This window comes from Pseudopodoces humilis, chromosome 14, assembly GCF_049639895.1.
Source record: "Pseudopodoces humilis isolate 2021_Gansu_Grassland_sample_001 chromosome 14, ASM4963989v1, whole genome shotgun sequence".
NCBI classification, from domain to species: Eukaryota; Metazoa; Chordata; class Aves; order Passeriformes; family Paridae; genus Pseudopodoces; species Pseudopodoces humilis.
The window spans coordinates 627,522-649,882 of record NC_142213.1 but is presented as its reverse complement, the minus strand read 5'-3'; the positions used below and the strand labels follow the sequence as shown (position 1 = coordinate 649,882).

Genomic DNA, 22,361 nt, shown 5'->3' with positions numbered 1-22,361 from the left:
GCACTTGGGGCCATGGGTTAGCGGTGGCCCTGGCAGTGCTGGGGAAACAGATGGGCTTAATGATTTTAAATCCTTTTCCAACCCAAAGGACTCTGTGATATTCACAAGTGCTTGCATGGAAGGGTCAAAAAGCCAAGTTGTCTCCTTTAGCACCAGGGCTCCTGAAGGACGGGTAGGGTGATTTAAATTTTGTCCTAACAAGTGTCCTTACAGAAAGCACCACTTGGAAACAAACTTCACAGATCCCTCACTCCTTACCAAGAGCAAACTTGCTGCTTTTCATTAAGCTGTTTGATTGCTATCGAGCTCCTCGTGTCAGTGCCAGAGGCAGCCGGGGCTTTGTGTGCTGCGCTGGGTAATTGTGCCATTCCTGTGGCCCGCTTTGGAACAATGGCTCATAAAAATCTTAAGCAGCTATCACTTTTCATGGCTAATGAACTGAGGATCTGGGAATTAGATCCAGAGCCAATTCTTGGATTAAACCTTCTGAGCCCAAAACAAGGCTGTCTTCAGGAATAAAAAACAAGCCAGGGCCGCTGGAATAGGGGAGTACAGAGTGTGACCTTCAAGATGTGAGATAAGTGACCAACATGAAGGGTACAGCAAAAACTAATCAAGGAGGAGGGATGAATACCAAAGGGCTTGTCGGGGAGTCAGTAATGCAGGCGAGGGGCAGGGGGGAATTGTTTGTTTTTAGATGTGATTTCTAAAAGGCTTTTTTAGCTTCAGAAATATTTGAAGTAAGTGTCCCACAACATTCACATGCTGATCAGGGACAGAATGAGTTTGGTGGCCTCAGGCCGCCCCAGGGAGCAGGAGAAGCCCCCAACCCCGCACAAAGGAGCAGGAGCGATGGTAATCCTGGGACGGGTGGGTGGTCTGCATTCACAGGGAGCTTTCACAGCACATTTCATCCCCCAGACCAATAATATTTAATAACTGCAGCCCCAAACCCCCAATCTCCTCTACACCCTAAAAGCCAAAGCAAATATCTGTATAAAGTATAGATTTCAGCACTTCCTGAGAAATGAGAACATGAAGAACAACTGGAAGAGTTGTAAATAGCGGCTTTAACAGGAAAATTCCAGAATGTGTTCAAAGTAAATTAGCTCCTGCCATGCCTCCTCGCACCCCCCCCTCCCTGTCCTCCCCCCCAGCCCACTTTTATTTGCTTTGAATTTCCCTTCTGCTCTCTTAGTTGACAGCATTTGCACTTATTTCTGTTAGGGAACACGGCCATTCTTTTTTATGGCAAGGTGAAAATAATTTTATTTTCATCACTTTTCCCCCACTCCTGTGATGGATTTACTTGAAAAAAAATAATGACGGGCTTCACAAACTGGCCTGACAGTTGTGATGCAGAGAGTGAGCTGGCTGAGCGGGGACAGTGAGGCATCTCTGTACCTATTATGGCAAAAATCGATAATGCTTTCTGTAAATTGCTCCTCCCAAAGGAGATGAACAAATGCAGGAGACAAGGGAAGCCATCATTCTGTATGAAAGCCCTGCACATTTGGACCAGTGCAATTATCAGGAAGGGCTTTTCTTTTCCCTTTTCTCTCCTTTTTTTGGGGGGGGTGGAAAAGTGAGAAAGAGTGGGATGCGAGAAAGGAAAGACTTATTTTTCCAGAAGTGTAAATTGAAGGCAGAGATTCTGTGGCTTGTCCAAACAGATTGCTTTGGCACAGGGCAAGGAAGGAATTAAGATAATTTTGGAAGTACTTGCACTCTTTGGATGACTTTACATTCCTGTTACACATTCAGACTTAATTTTTTCTGAGACAGCAGTTCCCTTCTGTCATCATCTGGAACCACGATGTTAATCCTCCCCCATGTTACCCTGAGTGGGAACACCACAGAACACCAAGAACAGGTTTTTCCTATTGTGGAGGTCATATAAATTCAGTATCAAGTGGTATGAAAGGTCATCAGGAACCAAGTGGAGAAGCCTGTGATGCCTTTACTACTGCAGGGACTGGCTGCAGTAAAGTCATTATTTGTCCAGTTAACAAGGAATAATGAGGAACATGAGAGGATGTTCCCTTTGTCAATCTCTTGAAGAAGACCACGAGCTGACATGATTCAGAATGGGTGTAATGTACACTGTGTGAGGGTCTCCATCCCTGGGGCACCACCTTACCACTGGTTTCATGTGAGGCCTTTGGTAAGTCCTGCAGTTTCACCAAGTCTCTGTTCTCCCATCACACAAGTGAGTTTGTGATGACACTTCCTGGGTTAAAGTCTTCACTTCTTCAAACAGCAGCAGCTGAATGCTGATTCTGTTATTGATAGAAGCTCCTCTGCCCAGCAAATAGACAGTCTGTTGTTGTGAGGCCCTTTGTGCCCACACTCTGAAAGAGAAGCATGAAGCACAGCTCCTCAGCAACATGATAATAAAATACCTGAATTTGTGCTTCTGTCACCTTTTTCTTAGCCTGACATTGCTGTTTCAGTGAGAAAACAGTGAAAATACCACAGATGAATGAGAAGTGTATCAGAGTCGTTGTTTCTTATCAGAATTGGGAGATGGAGAAGAGAAGACTGCAGGCTTGAATTTCAAGTGCCCTGAAGTTCAGAAAGACTTTTCACAAAGACATATTTGGAAAGGGCGTTCAGCAAGTTTAGGAAAAGCCACAGTAGGTAAAAGAGTTCAGCACCTATCACCTTGAATTAAATCAGAAGTGAAAGGATAGGCACTGGTGGGAGATGTTCAACCCTTCAAAATGTGTCTCTGAGCTGTTGTCCTAGGAACATGGTTAAATGCTCAGGGCTGTGCTGCCAGATGTGGGCACTTCTCACCAGCAGGACTGGGGAGAGCACAGTAAAGCTCTCACTGTGTGGGGTATGTTGAACCAGTGACATCATGTCGGAGGAGTTAAGCTGCTTTTCCGGCACTAAGAGCTGAATGTTGAGTGAAGATGGATAAATAACAGGCAGAAAGGCTGGGCTGGAAAAGAGAAGGTTTTCAAGAGAGAAAATTACTTACTCGCATGGATTTCCTAAATTTAGTTGTTTAAATTAGTAAGTCTTGCCTTTTTATTAACTTCAGTTTCTTTGCCAAGTGTTTTGTTCATGGTTTCTAGGCCTCCTTCTGGAGGCCTAATAGCTGCTTCAGAGCTGGAGGAGAATGTGGGAATGAAAGCTGACATTGTCATTCCAGCAAACGGTTTTGTTGGAGCTATTTCATGGTTTGTTAAAAACACAACAGCTGTTTACAGTTTGTGTCCATCTCCTGCACCCCGCAGACGTGGTGCTGGTGAGAGCCTTGCTGTCCTGTGATAAGCACAGAAGGACTGATGAGCTTCTCATGTCGCGCTCTCAGAACCTGAGAAACAGCTCGAGTTTTCTCTTCCTAATGCCTCTGGCACGGCCCCGTGCTGGCTGGTTGGGAGATGTGGCGGATCACGTTTCTGCTTTGGCAGTGGAACACCATGGGGAAAATGCCCGAGTGGGTTTGGCAGGGGAAGGCAGGCGCTGTGAAGGGACATGTTCCCTTGTTCCCACTCTTGGGAGGTTGAAGAATTGTGGTGGAGCAGGGAGTGAGGCCACTCCTTTTTAAGCCAGTGTTCTGTCTCCCTCTCATGGAAGGGAAAAGCATGGCTTTGCCATTTGTCTGAGTCCAGGAACAGAACAAGCAAAAGTGATTTGCTAAAATCAATAATTCTCATGTCATCTTAATGCATCTAAAATATTTAAAGGAAATATGTTTAAAAGCTATTATTACGGTTTACATCTACTGCAAGTTTTAAATAATGAATTTGAGAAAGGCTTCTGAAAAATAAGGGTGGTTCTCATAACCAGGAGGCAAGTCTGGGAATGCAGCGGGCTGTGGGTCAGGAAAGGGCAACTGGAAAGGTGACATCCATCACCCCACTGCCAGCGGCGGGGTGTTGGTGATCTGCCTCCGCCAGCAGTAGTTATTCTTCTGAAGGGAAAGCCTTCTAAACAAGGCTGTGAATTGGTTTTCATGCTCGCATTGACAGATTGGGAAAGCAGTTTGTTCTACCAAATTTAACAATGATATATCATTATCACAACTTTGGGGGAAATCTATAAAATCAATAAGTTTGTAGCCTGAACAGGATTTGTATCGCTTGCTTGCTGTGCTGGTGTCAAAGCGTGAGCATATGGATTGAGTCACAGCCTGAGATCAATGGAATTTGTGGACAGTAAGCTCAATAACAAGCCCTTCTGAAAAGAAATAGATGTAAAAAGCAAATTTACTAGAGTATAAAAAAAAAGCTAATATCTTTTCCGCGTTGGCTGCAAAGTGCTGTTAGGCTGCCGTTGGCTGCTGGTGCTTTGAAAGCTGTCTGGGGTATGTGCTCGCAATGCTGAGTGCTGCTCCCGGCTTCCATGCGTCGCATGTACAGTTGGATGCTTCTGTTTGTAGGGCTTGTATTAGGAAACTCGCCAAGAATAGGAGGAGGGGGGAAAAATAGCCCTTTATATTGTAAACTGAATAAAGAATAAAAACAGTCAGTGTGTCTGCTGGGGAAAGACCATGGTGGCTTTATTTACTTTGTACTGGCAGGGCTTGCTAATGGAGAAAAATAAAAAGGCATAATTAAATAGTTTAATGAATTCGCAGCTCTTTTGTTTGAGTGGGGCTGGGAATGCATGTTCCAGAGGGCCTCACAAAGAGCTCGGCTGGTAGTGAGTTAAAAGTAGGAAATCAGTCCTTTGAAGGCATTTTTATACTTCATTATCCCAGCATGTAAAATGACTTGTACTAAACGATTGAGGATTTTTTTTTTCACTCTCTCTCTTTCTCTCTTCTTTTTCTAAACAAAGGAGAGCATCAGGGCGGCAGGAGCATAATTCCCCTCAGTGTCCTAGAGCCAATAGATCAGCTTGTCAGCAAATTGGTGGGCCTGTACTTATGTTTCAGTAAAATATAGGGCTCTGGGAAACTGTAGTGAACAACGAAACCACAAGCCAACCACCACAGAAACACACACGCTCTAAGAGATCCTGGGGGAACGGGGATGATAACACCTCCCTTTTCACCTCAATACTTTGCAGTAGGCAGATACTCACTTTTAAAGATTTTTTTCGTGTGTGTGCAGTAAAAAGAATAATGTTACATTTTTTCCCCCAGGTTTTTTATTTCTTTCTTGTTGTGGAAGAGTAAAGTGGGATCAGCAAAGGTGGACTTCCTTCCTCAAAGTATGCCAAGATGTTTTAATGAAAGCAGTAACGCTCCTGGGTACTGCCCAGCTCGTGTGGGCTCACTGGGTGGCCATGGAGGTGCAAGGGTGGCTGTGCTGCAGGGACTGTTCTGGCCCCACATCTGTGTCCCTGCTGTTCCACGTCAGCCTTTGGCTCTGGCTTTTCAGGGGCTGGTCTTTAGTGTCCGCAGCTGCAGCATCCCTGGGACATCCTGTGCTGGGGTGTGGAAGTTGGGTGCTCCATCTCCACTGCCCAGCTACAGGAGGCAGCTTGGAGCGGCTGCTCCTCGTTGTGCTGCTCTGAGGTCACTGGACTGGGTCACTGCCCTGCAGGGACACCCCAGAGTCCTCCTGGGGCTCACCCTCATGAAATAATTTCATTAAAACAGAGTACGTGGTGCTGAGTAAGAACATGGGCCATTCCTCTTAAACAAGGTGGCAGTGGGAAGCCAGACTATCCTGAATTTAGGACTGGATCCAAGCACTCTGCTGGACCCCAGAGGGGACTCGAGCAGACTCTGCTTGACTTACTTGCTGCTGGATCATAGAGTTCTATCTCTTGGCATCTTGCAGATGCAGAGGTGGCACTTCAGGACCTGGTTTAGCAGTGGCCTTGGCAGCAGTGCATTAATGGTTGAACTTGAGGAGCTCAGAAGCCTTTTCCAACCTAACCAATATCAGAATACCATGAATAGTCATTGTGGCTCTTTGGGGATGGACAGGACAAGGGGGTTGTTCCATGCAGTGCAAGGGGAGACCTGTGAAGAGAAACACCTTTCACCAGCAAGTGAAGGTTTTGTCCCTCCCATCCTTGGGCAAAGCCACTGGCTCTGATGTCACCTGGAGCTGGCCACGCTGTGTGTGTGAGAGCCAGCTGCAAGCAGCAGGGAGCTTCCCTCCAGGACCTCACCTGGCCCATGGACGGGCATTTACAAAGCATTCCCTGGATTTTACAGCTCAAGTTTGCTTATAAACAACACTAACTGTTTGTTTCTTGTTAAAATTTACCTCATAAACAAATTTTACTGCTTTAGTTCCAGGCAATAATTGTTTAATCCCAACTTTCTTATACCCATAACATGATGACTGTAAAGCTGTGGTTGGCACTTTATGGAATTTCTTGGTGCTCTCTCCAGCCACGTGTTACTCCCAGACAAGTTTTGTTCCTGGGAGGGGGGAGCGTGACCCTCCCCACCCAGGAGGCTGTTAGTGGGAATGGCATAAAACTAAGTGCAGGGCTTTGCTCTGCCTGGAAAGAATCAAATCAGAAAAATCCCAAAAGAAGCCCAAAAGTCCAAAATAAAAGCAGGCTCCTGTTTCTGAAGTTTAACTTTCTGATGTTCCACTGAGGCTGTTCTGCTATTTACAACCCTGTGGCACTCTCTCGTCCTTCTTGCTGAGTAGCAGGGAAACGCCTGGAAGTGACTGCTTATATTGATTAGCGAGACAAGAGAGAGTTAGAGACCCTCAGCACTGCCACTTACAGTGGGCAGGAAACCCAAATTGACCAGTAATAAAGTGTTTGAGGTTGTTTGAGGCGGCTCCTGGGGAAACGGCCTTCTCGGAGTGGGGATGCTGGAGGTGGAGAGCTGTCAATTACCCGTGTTTGATGAGGACTAAGTAAACGTGCTCTTAAAGCAGCCTATTAAATGGGAGAGAAAATGTGCTGGGGCTGGGTTCCATTTGCAAAAGTACTTCTGCAAAGTTGGAGGAATGGATGTTCTTGGACCCATGAATAAATGCTGCCATCAGCAATGAGTGCAGGCTTGGGTTTGATTTTTCTCTCTGTGTTGCGGCCTCCAGTTACAGACAGGAAAAAAGTGACAATATCGTTAGTCCCCCGTATACCAGTAGTGTATAACAACTTAAATGCTTGCTGGAATGTAGAGTGGGTGTGCCAAAGGGAAGGCAGAAAGCCAAGCCAAACCTTGGGCCACCAGAGGCAAAAGGGCAGCAAGTTTTGTGTTTAGAGGGCAATTAAAACTAAGAATAATCAGTGACAGTGAAAGACTCGGACACCTAATGGGACAATTATTGGGAATTATTCAGACCTGGAACCCGAATAATGACATAAATGGAATATTTTTATCAAATGCAAACTATCCTAGTGCAGAGGATGGATGCCAGGTGTAAGGAACCACCTTGAGGATTGGCATGAGTAAGTATAAAAATACAGCAGAGAGCACATCATGATAAAACCAGAGAGGTCAATACATCAAATAGGATGCAAGATGTATCAAAATACCGAAAATAAGAATGCTAAGAGCATGAGGAATGGGAAAATAAAGAAAAGTGTAGGATGTCCACTCCATGTGGAGAGCAAAGAAAATTTTGAGACAGCCAGAAGTTTCTGTATCTTCTCTCTTGAAGCTGCCTGTGGGACAGCAGTTACCTTAATTAATGCCCTTGCCAAAGGGGTGAGATCTGAGTCCTGAAGAGAGAAGAAACAGCTTAAAGTGTTCAAGAGAGCTGCTGTCAGAACTGTTGGTTTCAAAACTCATTAAAAGAACATGTAGAGCCAAAATAAACTCAGACCTAGAGGTGGCTTGTTCTGAAGATTCAAGCAGGGAAGGTGAAATCCTGGAACACAGTTCAGTGTCCTGACTTCAGACAGGAGTTATAGACCAGCCAGGTAACCTCCAGTTCCTGCTGAAACTCTGGGAAAAGCAACCAAACTATTCATGAGCACTTGGAAGATGACACGGGAATGAATAACAAACACAGGCTTGACAGCAAAAATATTGTCCAGGCAACACAGCAGCTTGTACAGTGTACCAGGTGTGGGCAGGGAGGGAGCATTTGCTGTCCTACAGCTCCAGTTTAGAGAGGTTTTTGACAGCCCTCACATGACTTTATTTATTAGCAAGCTGAGGACATTTGGTTGAGATGAGTGGTGTAGAACAGGTTGAAGAATCATTTTTAGGGTAAACTTATCGCTGTCAGAATGCAAGGAGGTACACACTGAGTTTTGGCAGGGGTCTGTCCTGACCCTGGGTCACTGCAGTGTTAATGAGCTGAATCACAGAGTAGGAAATATATTTACTGAGCTTTCAGACAACAGAAAGCTGGGCTAGTGAGTACATTCAGTGATAGCAGCACAACTCAAAATAATCTGGCAGGTGGGAGTGATGGTGCGGCAAAAACAGAATTAAATTCTGTAGGGACAACCACAAGATCATCTTAGGGAAAGTTTGTGATGTGCACAATGAATTTAATGTGTTAATAGTAGTGGTTTCTTGGCCAACTGCCCCGGTGGTAGCTTCAAACCTTTTGTTATCCTTCTGCTTTGAGAACTGAAATCATCTTCTGCCTGTGTCCCTCCAGTCTGGTTTTGTTTGTTCATTTAGGAGTAAAGGCTAACACGTTCTATGAATCCCCCTAGGATCCTTGAATCTGTGTGTTGCATGAAGCCATTCAGTTAGAGGCAGTCACTGACGCTTCTTACTTACTATTAATTCTTTACAGGCAAAATTCCATCTCTGTTTTTATGATGTTTGTGGTACTGTGGATGCTCCCTCTTTTCCCCTTCACTGCCCCCCAAAAGCTCACTTCAGCAGTATGAAGTGAACCATGCTTGGAGTGTTATTAAGTAATATTCCTTATTACAAAAAAGCACAGGGCTCCCTTTAATGAGAGCTTTGGTGCTCCCAGCTCATGTCGCTGTCTGGGGAGCCCCTTTCCTTTGCCCATAATGAGCACCTCCTCATTTGCACTGTCCCTGGATTTATGGAGGGACAGGAGGAAAAAAACTTCAATTTATTATGTCTTAAATGAACTGCTCCCAAAGCAAAACCAAAGAGAGCAGTAAACTGGTGCCTCTGCATTATATAGTTTGATTTTTATGGAGCTGTATCGTGATGTTCTGCCTCACCTAAGCAGGGTGAGCACAGGCTATAATTACCTCTTGTGAACCCCATTTTCTGATAACCTCCCTGGCCTCTCCCTCTTCAGGATGTTGAATCTGTCAGTTAGGGGATTTTATTTGTTCTCACTGATGGAGCTGGATATGGTTAGAAGCAATAAAGCTCATTTGATATCTCATTTACCTGAAAAAATGGGGCTCGCTCCCTGAATTTGAAACAGGAAAAACATTCCAGTTTTGTGAATTTTACTCTACTATACTTGAATTCTTTCTGTTAATTCTCTCTCCATACGTTCATCATCACCTTCTCCTGCTCCAGCTGCACTCAATTCCTCTCTTTGGTAGATATTCCTGCATACCCAAAGAGTTAACTTGAAAGAAAACACATTTTTATTGATGAATCCCAGTTTTAGAAAGAAGAGTTTTAAGGTCAAAGCCTTCCTATGTAGAGGGAACAGCCAGGCAGTACCAGCCGTGTTCCTGGGCTGAGATTAAATCCACGTCTCTTGTGCAGGATGAACTGACATTATGGTGTTACTCCTTGCTTTTCTGTCTTAGGGAAAAATGTACTAGTTCCTTAAAATTTCATTATGCACAGGAGTCTTTTGGATAAATGTAACTGTGCCTTTGATGTGATCAATTTAAAATAAAATTTGAGGGGTAAGAAGGTGGTTTCATGATGGTGGGTTTTGTTTGTTTGATTTGGTTTTCTTTTGACTTTGGCTCACCTTAGACTTCCTTGTGCTCCAAAATGTGGAACCACCTAAACCATATTTTTCAGCTGAATAGCAGCAGTCCAGAACTTTCTGTCTAACCTGTGGCAGAAAGCAGAGATCAATAATAAATGGTCTGGTGCCTTCCTGCTTTTGCTGCATGTGTTTTCTCTGTAGTTCAAGGGTTATAGAAATTATAGTTGACAAATCTCAGCTACAAATAATATTTCTAGCATTTTGCATAAAGTCTTAAAATCTTTTTATTTATTTCCTTTCTTGCAAGAGTCAAATAAGAGGCTTTTACATACCAAGGGAAGGTTTTTTTAGACTTAAACTTCAGAATATTTTCAATATCTGCAACATTATCTTTTGAATAATAATTACCTCTTATATTAAATTATAAGACAGCAGGATTCAGGATTAGATCTCTGCATATTATTCTAGTGAAGGAAATTATGACAGGGGTCATTTTTTAGAATTATGTAGGAGGGTAAAAGGTCCCAGGCAGCATTAGAAGGGAAGGCGTTTATAATTAAATTGTAATTTAGGCCTATGATTTATAGTTTTCTCAATGAAAAATTTGGTGCTGGAGAGAGATCCTAGGAGGAACTTTAGTGAAATACAACTTAATGAAATAATAAAAAGAAAAATGATTCTGGAATAGACTGTATTGCAGTGGTCCCCATCAGGATGCTGCAGTGGAGCTGCGTGCTGTCGCTGTTTCCCTTAGAAACTCCCTTTTCCAGGGGTGTTTTCCAGATAATAAAGTTTGTTTAGGCTGAAACATGGCATGGAAAGTTTCAGATCAGTGTGATTTTCACAACTGATACCTTTTAAACTCATTTAGCTCATTAAAACTTAGGGAAGTATTCTAAATTATGCAAGTTGTTAGTTCAGGACAAACTGCTGTTTCTTTTTGTTGTGGTTAGTCACGAGCTGCGAAAAACCCGTGAGCCTTGTTCTTCTTAATCTATGAAGCCATTTTGGTGTGTGGATGCTGAAAATCTGCTCTGAAATAGCATCCACTTCCTAGAAATAGCTCGTTTCTACCTGATGTGCAGAAGAGTTCGGAGTTTACGCTATCCTGCAGTGCAAATAGCTACTGGAATTTAAAGAAGAGTATTTTTAGAGATATTTTTATTAATTAACAGGCTAAACTCCTCCTGACCATGATGAAGAACTATTCTACTGGCAGGAAACCATTAATACAGAAAGGTTAAATGGTTTGCCAAAGGTAATTGAGGCAGTCAGTGACTGATCTGACACCAGGAGCCATCTCTGACCCGATCTCCTCCGGCGGTAAAAGTCTGCTGCCCTGGTTTGCACGGTGGCCAACAGCTCTGGCTTGGGTTAAACCATTTAGGTTACGAAGGATTAATTTGCATTAAAAATTACTTTATGAAAGGGATGTAGTTTCAGACATTGTTTTTAAATGGTATTTTCTTGTGCAAACTCAGCAGTTGCTCCTACAAATGGTTAGGAACAGGCTGGCTCAGGTTATAAAAATATCCTTTTTTTTTTTCTGCAATTACTTGAATTTTGTGTACAGTTGTAGAAAGTCAACAGGTAAGTTTAGAGTGTGTGTTTCAGGATCAGCTCCTGGACTTTACTATGCTCACATTAATGCACTGTATAACTCTTCTAGTACTTAAATTTTTTGTAGTAACTTTGAATGCCAATAAGTATCTGATTGAAAGGAATGTACTCATAAGGGCCCTCTGATATAAATGAAATTGTTGAAATTGTGTCTGGGCAAAGTGTGACATTTTCCGTGTCACAGAGTGATGGGAAGGAGGATGTGACTTAAAAATACCAGATATGGAACTTCAAACGCAGGCAGGATCGTGAAAGATCCCGAACCAGCAGAATTCTCTTGCCTTCCCTCTGAGAGAGTTGCTGAGAACTCAGGAGCTCCCTGCAAGTCCAGCAGGGCTGGGAGGGGAAGGGTGGGCTCCTCGAGGGGCTGGGGAGGAACCAGCACTGGGACAGGGAGTACCTGATTTTGTCATGATTGATATTCTTCATATTTTAAACAGTCACTTGAAAATTATCCAGATATCTGTTTATCTAACTTGTGCACAGAATCCTCCCAAGTATCCAAATTTAATGAAAGAAACAAACAGCTTTATAAAGGCTGTGTGTTCCCATAATGAATATTTAGGAATGTTGCAAATAATGTTATGTCTTGGAAAAAAAAAATCTTAATAGTACAGATTGTTCTTTGGTTTCTGGGTAAATAGCAGCTACTTTAGAATTTATCTAAATAAAGAAGTTATGCCACAGGCTGTAGGATTTTCAGAGAGGTATTTTGGTTTTTATTGCATCAAATTAAAAATAAAACCCAGGGTAGCCTTTTCTTTTCTGTTTTCCAAGCTAACCTGAAATAGAAAAGGTTAAGACATGCTTGAAAAAAGGGATATTTCACCCTAAAGAAGAAAACGTTTTTCTGCTAATTGCAGAAAATGATTATTTTTCCTGTAGTTTTGTGAACGTTGCTTGTGGTAAGTGTTGATTATGGAAACATTTGTTTTCGACCTCGGTTTTTAAGCCCCTGGCCACCCTTGGTGGCTGAACCTCATTTGGCTCCTTTGTGTGGGGTGTGGGAGCGGTGCCTTTTGTTCCCACACAAAGTGGTGGGGACAAGGTGAGGGGCTGTGGATGTCCCCTGAGCCCTGCAGGCCTTCCTGAGCTTGGGGACACTCGGCCATGGCCTTCCTGAGCGTGGGGACACTCGGCCATGGCCTTCCTGAGCGTGGGGACACTCAGCCATGGCCTTCCTGAGCGTGGGGACACTCGGCCATGGCCTTCCTGAGCGTGGGGACACTCAGCCATGGCCTTCCTGAGCAGGGACACTCAGCCATGGCCTTCCTGAGCGTGGGGACACTCAGCCATGGCCTTCCTGAGCGTGGGGACGCTCGGCCATGGCCTTCCTGAGCGTGGGGACACTCAGCCATGGCCTTCCTGAGCGTGGGGACACTCGGCCATGGCCTTCCTGAGCGTGGGGACACTCAGCCATGGCCTTCCTGAGCAGGGACACTCAGCCATGGCCTTCCTGAGCAGGGACACTCAGCCATGGCCTTCCTGAGCGTGGGGACACTCAGCCATGGCCTTCCTGAGCGTGGGGACACTCGGCCATGCTGGGGTCACTCTCCCGGCGCAGGGCTGAGCTTGCTCCAGTGTTTGTGGCTCCACAGCCCCGTCACCGCTCTCAGGCCTGCAGGGAGCGGCTGCCCACTGCCCGGGGTGGGGCTGGATGGGATACTGGGATATGGAGTCCTTCCCTGGCAGGGTGGTGACCCAGAGGGACAGCCCGGGACAGCTGTGGTTCCCCACAGACCATCGGTTCCCCATGAGCAGAGACAGCCACGGGCTGCTTTGGGTTTGTGGGGGAGGAGATCCTGCCCCAGTGGCGTTTGGGATTAGGGCTGTGCTGAGGGATGGCAGCGGGGACTCCGGGAGTGAAGGACTCTTCCAACAGCAGCGCTCCTGCCTGTGCCCACATCTCTGCCTGGGCACGAGGGGGCTGGCAGATCACTGCCCTGGAAACCAGATAGGAACCTGTTAAATGCTGGGAAACGCCGCGCTTCAGAGGAAAAAATCAAGTCTAAGGTGGCTTAGGCTGGATCCCCAAAATTAATAGACATATTTGACCTTAATCTGTCTTCCTGGACAAGTTTAATTATAGCAATTTCTTAACTTCAGCTCAAGATCTTCTTTCAGTAATGTTAGTGTTCTTTGAATGTGTGGGGCTTTGTATTTAATATCACAGTGTTTTCTAAGGAAAGGCAAAAAATCTGCGAAAATTGACTGGCCTGGAATCACCCACGACTTTAGAGATGCCCTTGATGAATTTGTCTTTCTAAATAAATTAATGTTTTTGAGGTGAAATCGAATTGAGGGCAAGGAGGAAGAAATTAGAAATTCTGTGTTAGAGTGAAATTTAAGAGAGAATTTATTTTGGAATTATTTTACTCCCTTTGTGCTCACTGCCTGTCCTGGCAGGCATCTTTCAATGTAAACCATTTGACATGAGCTGAAGATTTAAACCTGATGATGTACACGTTGATTTATACCAACTGGAGCCATAGCATTTGTTTTAGCCTTTATTTTTTTGTCTTATATAACTTAAACAAAGATGTAAAAGTTGTAATATCACTGTGTAAATTGAAATATAAATATTTGAAAATGCAAAATGTGCTACCATGCAGTCAAGTGTGTGCAGCAGTAGAACATCCTGCTACGTACCATTAGTAGATTTGAGCTTGCTTTTCCACACCTCAGCCCTGCCAGCAGCATCGTGGTGGAGTTTTCTCTGCCCCTGAAGAGCTCCAGGCACCGTGACCCACAAAACCCTACAAAACTAATGACTGGTAGGAAGAGAGGCTTTGTGTCCACTCTAGTTTTCCTTAGCTGATGTACAAAAATGCATTTCTGATTTTCTAGAAGTTTTAAGAGATGTTTTATCTCTTTCAGAATAGATATGATTTTGCCATGTTTTACTCTTTCCCCATTTACAAGAAAAAGCTGGAAATGCCAAATTTTAGACATGAGTAGCAATTTTGCATCTCTATTTTCATAAATTTGACACCTTTTATATGAAATAATTTTAGGTTTTCTATTAAAATGGAAAGAAACCATCAGTGCCTTAGACTTAAGCCTCTAAGAAAGGAGTTTTGAGCCATGCTGATGTGTAGAAAAACTCCTGGTTTATATAAATAAAAAAAAATTAAACTGTTTTCCTATTTCTTTGCATGGGGCTGGTTTATGAGTGGGATTCTAACAGAGCAGATGGACTCATTGCTTGAGTGCACTTACTTTAGTCCCACATCTTCCCCAACTCCAGGAACTTGAACTTGTCATTATCAGCCCCAGAAGGTCAATGCATTACCCAGGGTAGTGGCTCTTTCATGTGGCCTTTCTGAGGAGGGAAAAACCAGCTTTTAATCTTGGCTTTTATAAAACACTCTGTGTACTGGATACATCCTAACTTGTCATTTCCTTGTGTGTTTTAGTGCTGGGGCGATCTGGAGATGCTTTGTGATGCCACACAGATACACACGTCCGCAAAAGGCCTAATCTGAAGTGAATCTTCTATAAATAATAAACAACAAATAGGCTCCTTTTAGTTATATTAGCCCCAAAATAGGTCATGTACATTTGTTTTAAATGCAAACTTAACAATAAAGTAAATTCCCTAGGTGGAGAATTTGATGTGTTTGTGCAAATTTTCTGGACATAGTACAAAAAAAGCCAGCACCTATATTTTACCATTTAAAATATTTATACTTTGTCTCTTAAAGTCCTGTGTTTGAAATACTGTTTATAATAAACTCCCTAGGAAAGAACTAATAGTCACAGGTAAACACTTGCCATTTGTTATTGAAACACAAAGTAATCTTTAACTTTTAAAAGAGAAAGTTAGTGTTTCCCACTGCTTCCACAAAAGTTGTTGCCTTTGTCAGCTTCCTGCGTCCAAAATTCTGATTTTTCACCTGCTGCTCCACACGATCTTGGGGTTCCACGGGCTTCTCAAGGAAGGTGATGAAGGAGAGCGAGTCTCGTGTCACCAGGCTTTGTCCCTCTGGGCCTCCACTGAAAATATTAATGTGGTTTTTCAAATAAAAACAGGCTGCAAAGGCTGCCTAGGCCATTCTGTTAGTGCTCCCTCAAACAGAAACCTTAATATGTGAAATTCATTGGTAACTGATAAAAGAAGGAATATCTGAGGAACGGGGCCTTATTGCAGTTGGAATTAAAATTGGCAATGACACCTATTGTAATTTTCATACTATTTCTCCCTAATGCAGCTGTGTCTGGACTTTAATTGGTGTCTGTAAGTGCTTCTATAATACAAATAATATATATAGGGTGTCTTGCAGTAGAACTAGACAAAGGTAAAATGCTCAGAACTGCAGTGCCACATTTTCCAGCTAGTGTTGTTCTGTGGAGCGAGGCAGGATCTGAAGTTGTGGCGTCAGCCATTGTAACACACATAATTTCTCCGTCCCTATTCATTTTCATCCCCGAGATGCATTGTAAAAGTGTAAATCCATCACTAGATAATTTTCAGTTCCATTATTTACCAAAATGAATAGTTAAGCAAGTCATTGTTATTAGTGGGATGCTATTGTTGTTTCGCAGAGATAGGGCCTGCCAAGGGCTTGAGTGATGTGCACTTGAGTGTTCTTTCAAGATCCTTGTACCTGTTTCATTTGGGAGGAGTTTCACTCATGTAAAATCAAACAGAAACAATTTTAGTAGCCTCTGAAAAGAGAAGAAGGGAAAATGGATATTAATGAACTATTTAATATTCTGCTATGGCAGAGATGCAGTGATTTTGCTGTTGACACTTTTGCATGGAATTAAAGAGATCTGGTGGTTGTTTTACTCATCTGTCTTTGTTCCTGAAAGACTTTTCAGTGTCATCAGATTTGGTTTTGTAACCTGAGAGAGATTTTACAGACGTGCAGACAAGAAAAAAAAGGAGCACTTCTTTTTCATGAAATTCATTGGTATTCAAAACATGGTCCTTTGATGAATTAGAAATTTTGGCTAAAGCTTTAATGAGATTTTTATTTCCTGAACTTACGTTGGAAAACGTGTGAGCTGCACAATTCACAGCTCTGAATAAGGGTGGGCTTGGTTTTTCTGTTCAAGAATATTTCTGGCTTCTTTATTGCTCAATATTGTATTGATTGGTGAGTTGAGAAGTTCATGATGAAGCGGAACAGTTTAGAGCTATGGATCTTTACTTTGTGACGCGTAGCGGGTGGGGAGCCTGCGGGAGCTGTGCCAGAGGCACCTGCAGCAGAGGCTGTCCCTGCTGGCTCTCACCTCCGCTGCCCTCAGCACCTGGTGGTGCCCTAAAGCTCTGCCCTGGGCTGGGAGCACACTGGCACATTCCCATACTGCCTGCACAGGCAGAGCCAAATAACCCTTGGTGTTTATTTGTGGTTAGTAGCATCTTTCATTGTGTGGGTGGTTACTGGGGACAAGTAATGTGGGAAGCTTTCCAGAAGCTGTCATTGAGTGGTCTTAGATTTTATAACATTCCTTGTGTTCCCATGCTGTGCTGTGCACAAGAATTCTCCTGACTCAAGAACATTTGAGCGCTATGACTTACCACATTTTGAAACTCACATGTGTTCCATCATGTTTAAATGTATTAGGAGTATTCAGGTAATCATTGTACCTTTTCATTTAATTTAAATCAAAGTTTTTTTTCCCAGCGCTTACAGAAATGTTTTGGTGTTGACTGAAAAGAAAGATGTTATGGAAGATTATTGTTAGTCATATAGACAAGAAGAAATTCTGTTTGTTCACATCCAACCCCAGATAAATGTGTGTTTTCCATTTCTTTGTGCCAGCTACTTTCTGGATTTATCTTGAATGAGAAGAGGAACTACTGAATTAACACCCAGGCAGAAAGTGTCCTGTGTTTGATGCTGCAGTTCAGAAGTCCTTCATAAATGGTGAGTAAACCTCTAGCTGTGGATTTCCACACTGAGTTTTCAGCTTTGTTTCAATGAGTTTTAGGGAAAAGCTGTCTGATTTTCAGCTCTCAGTCTGGAGATGTGTGAATTGGAGTTTTTGCATGTAGGTTATGGAATTCTGTATTTTCAGAACTTATCTCCATATTTGAGCATTAAAGGCCTATTTAAAAAATAATAAATGCAACAAAAATCGTGATCTTTATAATTTTATCTGTGTAGCTGCAGCAGTCAGTGATCTGTCTGTGTGAATGGCTCTAGAATACAGATATCTAAACAAGTGGTTTTGGAAAGAGAAGGTTTTGTCTCCACTCTTACACTGTCCTGGGAGAGGAATTTCTGAAAATGTGACAAAAGTGCAAATCTGAGTTTAGAAGTACTGAAATGGCTGTGTGCTAATGCTGGTTGCTTGCTTTGGGATGTTTGGGGTAAGTTTGCTGATGATGTTGTCAGTGTGATTTTATTTTGGTGTATTCAAATACAAGATGCAATATTATTTGGGAGTACAAGATCTCTCTCTGCATTATCTAGTACTAAGTGTTGCTTTGTCTCAGTGTTGGGCTAGTCTACTTGCATGTTCACTTTTGGCCAAAATAACCTGAATTGGAGGGGGCTGGAAAAGAAGGTGCTCGTAGACAGGTTTGTGGAATCACTGCAGTAAGTTTTAAATGATGTATGAAATGAAAAATTCCTGTCTGATGCACAGGGCGAGCGGAGCCATTGAAGTCTGTGAAATCACTGCTGCAGAGGCTATTTCAGACTCACAGGGTGTTTGGGTTGGGAGGGACCTCAAAAATCATCTCGTTCCTCCCCCTGCCATGGACAGGAACACCTTCCCCTAGACCAGGTTGTTCAAGTTTTTCTGGTAATATTTCAGAAATTCCAACTTTTGATTTTTTTTATAAAACTCTTCTGCTTTTTAAAGGCAGAAGACTTTCACAGCAACAAAATTTATTAGAAAAATCTTTCAAGATGGTGCATCAATAAATATCCTAAGGCAGTTTTCTAGGTTTGTGTGGGTTTTTGAGCCTGAGCAGCACTGCTTTACAGAGTGCCATGCAGTGTGAGGCTGCTGGTGAGGATGCTTTGAACTATCCTAAAGTGAGAATTTTAAAAGTTGAATGATGGGATTCAAGATCAGGAGTGCAGTGGTTTGTTTGAGAGGTAAAGTGGGCTTAGGAGCAGGAATGGAGTAAGAGCAATGCCCACTGGAAAAGCAGGAGTGCAGAGTTTGGGGGAGAGATGGATTTGCGTGGCTGACACAGAGCAGGAGCTCCAGGGCAGCAAATGGGGACAGAACATTCTTTTTTTCCAGCTTAGTCACCCAAACTGTCTTCCTGCATTTCATGATGCAGCTCCTGTAGGGAAAAATAAGGTGGTTTCAGTTATAAGAGACACACAAGGATCCGAAGTAACATTATCTTGGTTAGTCAAACATCTGTATTTTCTAGCAATTGAGTTTGATATGTCTGTGCCAGTCTGCAAATGTAGTTTTGAGCATTTAAGGAATGTGTGCACAGGCAACTCCTTACACTTTTGCATTTTGGTTTTATAGATGTTCTAGAAGTTGCCTTTCAGCACCCTTTCTGTGTAGTCTTTGCATATTTGAGTCCCCAAGTCTCTTAGCAGAGAATTTTGTTGTGTTTTTAAATTGCTGGTGGTCAGGAATTTTTACATTATTATTGAAAACAATACTGGAAGAGAAATAGTTTTTATATTGTGCCATCAGGCTTTTTAGAAAGGAGAACACAGTGTCTGAAGAAATTGAGAACACTTTCATAAATTGTACTTTGGTGTTTTTTTCAGCATATTCACGTTGTGTTTCTGCTCTCTAAAAGCACAGACTTCCTTCCATCTCTGCTGTTGTGCTGTGCTGATGCAAGCAAGCTTTTCATGGTTAGAAAGAAAAAAGATAAGAGAACAGCATATAGATGGCTTTTAAAGGCAGCAGCTGATTTGTTTGTTGTCATGATAGTCAGTATTGCCCTTTTCTTAGTTCCTCAGTATTGTTTCCTTCATTCAGTGTCTGGGGCTTCTGAATTGCCTGTCTGATCCATGCAGTTGAATTTCCCTGCTGTTGAGCTCTCCTGTCAGAGCAGAAGGGCAGAACTTTGAGGTGATGAACAAACCCTTGAATTCCCTGGTGCTGGTGGTGCTCTCACACCAGCCCAGCTCCTCGCGCTCTCCTGTCTCAGGTGTCCTCAGCAGGTCCCAGGCTGTGTTTGGCTGGGCTGTGGCACCAGCTGCTCCCAGGCACTCTCCTGTTCCTGTTCCTTGCCTTGGGGGCAGCCTTGGAGAAGTGGCTTTGGGGTTGGGGATGGTTCTTAATGTGCTGGTATATGTTTAGTTCTTCTGAGGAAACAGCTCTTCCTTCCCGGCTGGGGTGTCTTCTGACCTTGAAGTTGAAAATGAAGGTGTTACCTTTAATATCATTTACTGTAGATAGTATTTTGTATGGGTTATTGCAAATATGAATTAGACTTTGCTTTACTTGAAATGGAGGGGTTTGGAATGAATATAAAAAAAGGAAATAAGGAGTTACCTGATATTTGCAGGGCAATTATGTAGTAGACCATGATAAAATAGCATGAATAAACCAGATAGTCAACCTGTTTTTTTAAACTGAAATTGTTTGACACAGAAAAGGACTCTGCTTGATTGTTGCAGAGCATTTAATACTGAATCTGAACAGGTTTTGACCAAATTTGGGTGTGGATCTTAGTCTCTGAAAAATATACCCACAAAAAAAATGCTGCAAGCCTGTCCTTTCTTGAGTCATGCAGAGCAACTGGTGCTGTCAGCCCGTGGAAAATGGTTTTTGCAGCAGGTTGTCTGTAAGAAGCGTTGTGCAAGAAATGTTTGTGTGCCTAAAGTGGATTTATCAGGCTGACTGGAAGTTACTTGTTCTTCAAAAATCAACCTTCTTTTATACATTGTAGCTCTACTGTATAAGTTACCTGTGGTTTACTGGAACTGGGCTGAAGACCCAGTGCTAGGAGATGCTGTTAATGGAGCAGGAGTTTGGGATGTTAAATAGGAACAACTGGATGACTTTGAAGAAATGATGAAAAGAAGGTAAAATCAAATAGATTCAAGTAAGAATGGCTTTTCTGCTGGCTGGAAGGGTAGTAGCCCTTTCTTGGGAGGAGGGGCCAGGAGCTGACTGTGGTACGACTGTGCCACCAACATGATGTGTTTGTGAAAAAATCAAGTGCCACTGCCAGATATGTGAAGGAAAAAGTAATTCCAGAGATGTTTGCAAACTACTGGTGGTGTTGTAACAACAGCTGGCAGGAGCTGGTCTATTTACAGAGGAAAAATGTGCAAATCAGGACTATCTCTGAGTGGGAGACAGTGCAGGGGGATCTCTGGATCTCATCATTACTCAGGGCTGGAACAATTAACACTGAGTCAGGACTTTGTTTTTCTTTAACAAGGAAAAGACAATGGGTCTTTCTCTTGATGATGGTCCTGAATGCATTTGAGATAAATGATTTGGTATTCTGACAAACTGGAAGAATAACATGAAATGTAGGATTATTTTTTTCCCAACTGAAATGTGTTAGAGCCTCCATGACACTGGTAGCAGGTGAAAGAAGAAAACAGTTCTTGAGCTCTCTGCTAAATTGATATACTAATCAGAGTGCCTTTTCCAGAAAAGAAGAGCCCCATTTTGCCTGGACTCTATCTTTGCTATTTTCCTTTTACAGAAATAGAAGATTAGAAGGTGTCTGCACCGATGTGATAAAATGCTCCCATGGAATTGTATTGTATTTTCGCCTTGAGTTGCTGGCAAAATGAAGTTGTTGGCTTTCAGTGCTGCTTTGTTTTTGTTGACCCCTTTTTGTGAATTCTCCGAGGAAAGAAACATATTCCCATCTTTTATAGTAATCAAATTTATCTGGCATCTCTCAGCCTCTTGCATTACTTATGCTACAGTTGACCAGCCTTGGGAAGGGTTTAGCGGGTTTATTTATTTATTGTTCTAAAGTGAAGGTTTTTGACTTGAGGTCCCCACGTAGTCCATGGGGATTTGAAGAGGAAAAAAAAGGAAAGTGCTTTTTGCCATTCTTTTGATACAGTTATTTCCTGTGAAACTGTTTAAAAAATACCCCAGACCACCTGAAACCTAAACAAAGCCCCCCACTAGTCCAAAATCCCCAAGAAACACCAAGAGAGGGAAAAACTTGATTATCTTAATTGTGTTGGAAATTCAACTTTGTCAACTTTCTTTTGTGTCTTCTGTTTCTCTTGCTGTTTTTCCATCAATTTATTTCTATGATTATAAAAACTAGAGATTGATTATGAAGGAAATCTGGGGCATCATCCGTTATTTTAATTTCAAATATGATTTATTTGACTCACACCCTTAAAAGCTGGGACTGATTTAATTTTCTTTTATGCTCATGAAATCCACAGAAGGCTGACCTGGCTGGCCATCTTCCTCTTCTTCTGCTTTGTAAGTCCCACACAGTATTTCCTCTCTGATTCTTTGATTTTATGGAATTTTTCTTTAAGGAGCAAACAATGAGAGTGTGGAAATGTTCATACATTTCAGATGTGTATACCCATGTAGAAGGATTTTTTGTTGCAGGAGGAAAATCAAATCCTTGTCACCTAAACTGCTAATTATGTTTGATAAATGTATGGTATATGTTTAATGCAAAGAGAATTTAAGAAATAATACACCTTGTGTAATTACAGCGACCGAACTACTTCCATCAATCTAATTTTTCTGATTCAGGTTCATTTGCATTGCATTATTTTTATTAAATGAGCTTTCAGTGGAGCCCTGCTCTCTGTCAAAAGAAGAATCAAACCCTGGAATATTTCAGCATGCATCAGTTGCGTTTGCAGGTGACACCACCAGGGCAGCAGCCCCAGCTCAGCCAGGGGCTCTCCTCGTGCAGCAGCCCAGGGGATCCGATCCTGCTGCTCCCTCATCCCTTCGGACACCCAGCTGCTCATCCCAGGTGCCACTGCTGCCATGGGAACTCGTATCCAGCAGTGGAGGAGGTAGTAAAGACAACCAGCATGGATTTCCCTGTCTGTTCCCCTGCATCTTTGCACATTTTCTGTCCTTTCTGTCTCTGCAGCACTTGTGAGCTGTCACCGGTTTTCACCA

At 42.8% G+C, this 22,361-nt stretch overlaps 1 long non-coding RNA gene across 1 annotated transcript in view; it reads left to right on the top strand.

Annotated features, from left to right (window-relative positions):
• Nucleotides 1-21,677, top strand: part of LOC148183116 (uncharacterized) — a 50,551-nt gene extending 28,874 nt beyond the window's left edge. The window contains exons 2-3 of the long non-coding RNA XR_015773783.1: nt 17,114-17,218; nt 21,656-21,677. This is a non-coding gene — a long non-coding RNA (uncharacterized LOC148183116). The remainder of the gene's footprint in view (nt 1-17,113; nt 17,219-21,655) is intronic.
• The last annotated feature ends 684 nt before the right edge of the window (nt 21,678-22,361 follow it).